The sequence below is a fragment of the Excalfactoria chinensis genome, chromosome 1 (genome assembly GCF_039878825.1).
Source record: "Excalfactoria chinensis isolate bCotChi1 chromosome 1, bCotChi1.hap2, whole genome shotgun sequence".
In the NCBI taxonomy this organism is placed as follows: Eukaryota; Metazoa; Chordata; class Aves; order Galliformes; family Phasianidae; genus Excalfactoria; species Excalfactoria chinensis.
Window position 1 is genome coordinate 58,853,903 of NC_092825.1, and position 6,767 is coordinate 58,860,669.

Consider the following 6,767-nt stretch of genomic DNA (forward strand, 5'->3'; position numbering starts at 1 on the left):
TTGAGGGCACACAAGAACAAGGGGCTGCAAGATCAGTACAAAATAGGGTTATTCCATATTAAAAGAGCTCAGAAAACTGAAATTCTGCACCTCAGCCTAGTAGAATACTGATGCTCCAGGCTTGCAATGTGCAAGGTGAGCCCATTGCTGTGTCTTCCCTGAGGCTTTTACAGTTCTGCTGCTTAGCACTGGGCTAGATAACAATCACCTTGCCCCAGCAAAGTGGTGACTCTCTGTGAATGAGTGCCTGCAAGCACTACAAAACTGGGTGCCTCTGGTGAGCTGACCAGCAGTTGAGGCAGTAATCCCAAACCAAACCAGAGGAAAAATATGTGGTTCAAGGCTGAGTTCTTGAAAGCTGGAGCTGCTCCAAGTAAGGTCACGTTATGGCACAGTACCCTGTTTTGAAAAATCAATATATAAAAACAGGGCCTGATTTATATATATATATATTTTTAATATTCAGTTTCTAAAATAAATTACTAAAGGTTGAAGAAGGCCAGCTGCAACTCCTGGTTAGACAAGGATTATAGCAAGGAAGACAGTTACAGAAGGAAACCCAAGGAAATTGTTAGTATCTTCATTGTATCAAAGCTATTTTCACAGTAAAAATGTCCAAGGAATCTTAAATTCTCTTCTGAAGACCTTCCAAAACGCAGAACTTGCCAGGTGCATGGCCACCATGGGAATTTGTAATCTCTTTAAATACCGAAAACAGCAGATTCCATTATAAGCACACAGTCCTGGAGCAGTATGGGACACTTTGGGAATTACCAAGTAAAAACACAGCGCATGGATTATCAAATGAGGAGACAACTGCTGAATTACAGGGCAGGCTGGGAGGGATGCTGAGAGGTCATCTAGCTCCATCCCTGTGAAAGCACTTCTGTCCTATCTGTTTTACCCTTCAAGACCTCCAAGGCTGAAAACACCAAGATCTACCCAAGAGAGCTGTTCTGCTCTCACGATTATCTCTTTTTGCTTTAGGTAGTGATTAACCTGTATCTCTTTCACCATAGCCTGAATCTACTTCTTAGTCTACCCATCACAGACAAAGGATCATTCCTTTCACCTCTGCAGCAGCCTTTCAGTGCATGAAGACTTATCATGTCCACCTCCTGACCACCCTCGTGGCCCTATATCTACTGTACAGGAGGCCTTATGTCCTATCTCGTGGCCTTATCTCCTGTACAGAAGTGTTTCTGCTAAAAGTCGCTGCATTTAAATTGCTGCCTGCTACAGGCAGTTTCATCGGGGATCTCCCTGATGGATCGATTACACTGCCTTATTTTCTGATGTTCACATCTATTTGGATTGCTAAGGCGTATTTGCTTTGTGTAAAAGTAATATGTATACAAACCAGTGGCTGAATGTTTCCAAAATAAATGATTCCAGAAGAAGCTGAGGGACAGCAGAGAAAGTCCAGCCTACAGAAGTCTTAAAATGTGTTGTCTTCTGTGTCAGCTGCAGCAGCTGTTAGTAGGAAGAATCAACTTCTGGGAAAAATATGAAGAGCTTAATCCCTAAGCAATAACACAGGTGTTCGACTTGTGTCTGAAATACAAGGCAGAGGTCATCAAATACCCAACATCCTCTTGGATGCCAGTGGTTATTTATTGCACGAGCATTTGAATAACTGCAATCTTTATAAAATGAAGCTATTTAACCCTTTCTGCCACCCCTGAACACGCAAGTACACACTAATCTTGAATGAAGTTGAACGATAGGGGTTGCAGCTGAATTCCAAGTAAATTACTAGCAGTATTTCAATAAAAGAAAAGAAGCCTAACTCCCTTAGAAAAGCTATTTAGTGGATCAGCAAGAAAAATGAAGGCTTCCCTCAGTAAGCACTCCTCTGGTTTGACAGGGAAATAAAAAGCCGGCCTATTGATACAGCAAATTTTGAGCATTTAGAAAAACATTCCTAATCCTTCAGGCTAAGCAAATGCACATTCAGGTAGGAACCAATAAGGACAGTTTCCTTGTGGCTACATGCAGATCTGCTGAGTATTGAATATAGACAGTAATTGAGAGCATTTGAAGGATCAGAGAGGCTCTGGATCTGTTCATACACCCCATAGGCAATTTCACTGCTCACAAATAGTCCAAGTTGTAAAACATAAAATTGCAGTTGCTTTTGCTGCTACTACTCAGGACTATATGTATGGGTGACAAACACACAACTTTCACTTCACATCGCTTCACTGCATCATGCTATGCTACACTACACTACAGTTGACTATAAGTAGAGATACCTCTACTATAAGTAGAGATAACCCAAAACAAAGGCTATCCAAGGACGGAAAACTTCCTCCCAAAATTGTACAGGACACTGAGGGCCACAAAGAGTAGCCCAGATGAGTTTGACTTCATGAATCCTTATAGAACAACAACAGTTGGATCTGTAAAGACATGCAAGATCACCTTCAATTAGCAGAATGTATATATACAAAAAGACAACTATTGCCAAACTATGCAATTAATAAACAAAAACTCAAGAAATACAGCACTTCCTTTTATGCAGCTAGACCTTGGGAAGGACTAGAAAAATTGATTTAAATATATCTTGGTCAAGCACAATGGAAAGAAAGGTCCGTGATGTCATCACTGAGACATATAATGGTTCTTGAGCTAATTTGGGCTATAACGGTCCTGCTTAAGAGCTGCCTGGGCAGGACTCCCCCTGAAAATGGTTTACTTGGCATAGCATGTGCTAAGGTCTAGAAGGCACATTTAACACTTTTGAGTTTAGCCAAAGGCATATTTTGTGTACTTGTTGTTAAAGCAACATCATTTTATTCCTTTAACAAAGCTGTATAGAGCAGCTTCCTTGTGTTGCCAAGAAATAACCAACAGGCCTGATTCTCAAACAAGTCTGCAAGTCTTCTTCAAGCTGGTAACTTACTCATGGTTAGGCTCTCTTTAGCAGAAGGCTCTGGGGTTGAGAGCCTTACTGTTTAGCAAGTACTATTAGACCTATCCTTTGGCAAACTATAAGGAAGACTCTACTTATCTGCCATTCAAATTCATCACTGTTTACAGAAGTATTAATAGTAAGAGGAAAGTAAATCAATGAAGTCACTTTATTGATCCTGAAAACGTGGAACTACTATTAATAAAACATGTTTATGTTGTTTTATGGATAGGTCAAAGTCCCAGTAGGGTGTGTTTGTTTGTCATTCTAATTTATGCACAGTTTCATCAACAAAGTATTTGTTACGGCAGTATTGTATTTATTCATCTCCTGTTGCCCTCCCCCACAGCCAGAACATCTGCTAGATGTTTCTGAATCTAAGCTTGTTGGGATAGGGCCCATTACTTTTACATATTTATGAACTGTGTGGTACACTGGCATTCATTCAGCAAAGACTGCTTCCCCAGGCTCATGTAGGAATGACATAAACCGGTACTGGCTTATGTGCAGGAGGTCTACATGTGCAGAGTTCACAGAGGGGCTGGAAATCCTGTTACATGCAGAAGCACTTAACCTCCACTGCTGAAAAGGAACAGAACTATCTGCTAATATCTGAGTGAGGCAAGAAGGCCAGAAAAAAAGGAAGAACAGGTACTTATGATGATCTAAGGCATTGTAATGAAAAGTAATTTGGTAAAACTGAATGAAAAGAGACATCTCTTAGCATCAAAATACTTTCAAATCTGAAGAAATATTCCAAACCAGTGAAAGATACAGTGCTTGTGTTAGTTGCAACAGAGTGAACAAAGCAGAACACAGAACTGGTTCTTCGGGTGGAAAAATGAACAAATAAATCATTTCTGATTTCTGTTTTTCTTGTTGTAGTCCAGCATCCCATGCCAACACTCACACAGGCCCATCTTTATGCTGTTTACACACTGAAGGGAGTGTATTCTGCCTTCATTGTGTGGAGAACTTACACATGTGACTCCCATTAGCACAAACAGAAACTACGTTCATAAATTTCCCTTTTGTGCACAGACTGAGTGGGCCTGTCACTATTTGCTTTTCTGGATGGGTTGCAAATGGTACCTTTCCAAAGTCAGAGCAGTAATATTTTCTAACCTTATGAAAAAGAATGCAGCCCATCTCCTCTCAACTGTGAGAGCCATCTATGCTTTGAGGATCATCTGTCTGCCTAAGTCCGTGCCAGCAACAGAACACAAGCACAAGCACAGCCTAATAGCCTTAATGAGATTACAGCTACAGATGCCCCAGTGCTGCTGTCTGGCCGAGGAACGGAACAAGCACCAAGTTCATCTGGAGAATAAAAATCCCCTTAACTTGCATGTGATTGGGTTGCAGTTTGATCAGAATTTCAGAACTACAGTATGTGAGATCCATTTGATTTCTTTTTTCTTACTTTTTTTTTTTTTTTTTTTTTTTTTTTTTTCCAATGCATAATTTTTCACAAAGCAGCATATTCGTATAGATCTTGGGATTTAAGTCCTATTTTTCAGATAAAATCCTAAAACTGATGCTCTGTAGCCATAACGCATCTAGAGATGCCTATTATTAGCTATACTAGATTGATCTCACCTTTGACCTTAGTATGTTTGTCTACTGTCTGTTTGTATGCTTGCCTATGATATCCATGTTCTACAGTGGAGTGTGGTGGATCTTTGCCAATATAATCTTTTTTTTTTTTTAATCAGCAGTTTATCTGATGCACCTGTTTGTAACTCTATCCTACGTACAGAGAATACTCTCTCTGCACCTGTTCCAACCAGTGTTTGGTTTACTTACTGCTTAAATACCTAATCTGAACAAAAACAAGTACGTAAGTGTGTACAAAAAAGCCTGGAATTGAATGAAACAGCTGACCTTTGGATAGTACCATATCAGCTGGCTAGAATGCAAAACCTGGTATTAGTGCATTAAGGTACCCATTGTGCCGCTCTGACTGCAGCCTGCAGATGTTGCCATCCAGATTTCATTGAGCTTCCTGGGTGCCAGTAAGAGAGAAACCCACTGCAAATAGCTAACTCTGTAGCTCCTGCAGGACTGCAGGAAAAGAAAATCTAGTAGCAGCCCCTTTGCAGATTTTGAATGAGGACTATTTAAAAGTGCTTGAACAAAAGAAAATTCCTCCCCTTACAAACAGGAAAACCCAAAATATCATAGCATCAAACAGTAAGTAACATTTTCAGCAGAAGGAAGGAGAGGCCAGCTGGGTCAGTACTCACAGAGCACGGCTGTAAGGTCACCTTCTCCTGGCACAGGCTAGCTCCTCCCCGACGGGTGCTCGCACTTCACCCACCTGTGCCACAGCTGCCACCCAGAGCAGAGCTCCCTCGCTTCCCTCGTGCCCTGGCTCCACATAGGGTTCTCAGATTGCTCAAACAATTTGCTCTTTTACTAGGCTTGCAGGATGAACTAAAAAACTAAGAAAGAAATGGGGTCTGGGATGCAAAGCTCCTTCTGTGCATCTCACAGGGTACTGGGGAGATGGTGCGATGATGGCTCCGACTGCCACTTCGTCACTGTTGCTGTGGTAACGGAGCAGTGGTCTCCTGCGGCCTGGTAGCAGAGGCAGCAGCACGGAGAGCATGCATTGCCCCCTCCTCTGAGGCATCCTCTAGCAGAGGCAGGACCCCAGCACCTAACACAGGCTCTGTCACACAGAGCATTTCATCCCATATACACACTTTGGGTTACTCCCCTCATGGAGCTCTACGGTGCTTTTCAGTCTCATTTGTATGGTATAGAGAAGCTGGCACAAACCAGAGAGCCTGTCACTTCCTCTGGGAAATACCATGTCATGTGAAAACAGGAAAACAGCAACCTTGTTCTGGTAAACATCTGAGCATCACTGCATTATAGACTCACAGAATGGCTTAGGCTGGGAGATACTTTAAAGCCCACCCAGTTCCAACCCCCTGTGGCGGGCAGGGTTGCCACCCACTAGATCAGGCTACCCAGGGCAACACATGCTCACCAGTATTTGAAGAACAGCTAGGATGGAGGGAGATCATTCTGTCCCTTTCAGCAGGTGAATGAACAGCTGAGGCAGTAATGGGGTTTTTCTCTGCCAAGATTTTCCCTGCCAACATGACTTTGTGCAAGTGTGTCTGTGAGGCCCCATCCACAGCTACAGCAAAGCTGCAGGGCAGGGAGAGATCCTTTGTTCGTGTCCCCTGAGCTGAAAAGTCTGGATGTGATCCCTTCTGAGGCTTAATATTGATGTTTTAAACTTGTTTTAAACATTATTATTACAGCACTGACATTAATGGTAATATGACAGGACAGCCTACAGCAGTAGAGACCTGCAAACCCTGTGCTCTTTGAAGAGAAGTCAGGACCACAGAGCAGGCATTACTTTGCTGGATGATGAACAATTCAGGTTTGTTTAGGAAAGCAAATCCTTGGATAGTTAAATAATACCACTTGTTTACATGAGATTATTTATCTCATCTTCTTAATAAAATGTTGGTAACAGTTCTTCGTTGCTTTCCTTATTATTCTCTACTAATGCCAAGTGCTTCTTTCAAGGTAATGGATTTCCTCTCTCAGGACACCAGTAACAAACACAGCTTTGTGTGCACGTAGGTGGTACAGACAGAAACAAATATGCATAAGTTAAAACCCACACATTTGTTCTCTTGATTAAATTTCCTGTCCTCGCTTTTAACTCAGATTGTTTGAACTTTTCCTGACGGTAGCTTATCACCATTTGCTAGACAAAGACAGGTCTCTAGATGCCAAATTCCAAATATTAAAGATCACATCATGACAGTGTATTAAATACCTTTTTACCCCAATATAATGGGAAGCAGCAGAGACAAGACCAGCT

The 6,767-nt window shown here is 41.8% G+C and overlaps 1 protein-coding gene across 1 annotated transcript in view; it reads right to left on the reverse strand.

Annotated features, from left to right (window-relative positions):
* Positions 1 to 5,222, reverse strand: part of MICAL3 (microtubule associated monooxygenase, calponin and LIM domain containing 3) — a 159,337-nt gene extending 154,115 nt beyond the window's left edge. Inside the window, exon 1 of the mRNA XM_072361542.1 lies at positions 5,161 to 5,222. The gene's annotated coding sequence lies outside the window, so the exon portion shown is untranslated. The remainder of the gene's footprint in view (positions 1 to 5,160) is intronic.
* Between the last annotated feature and the right edge of the window lie 1,545 nt (positions 5,223 to 6,767).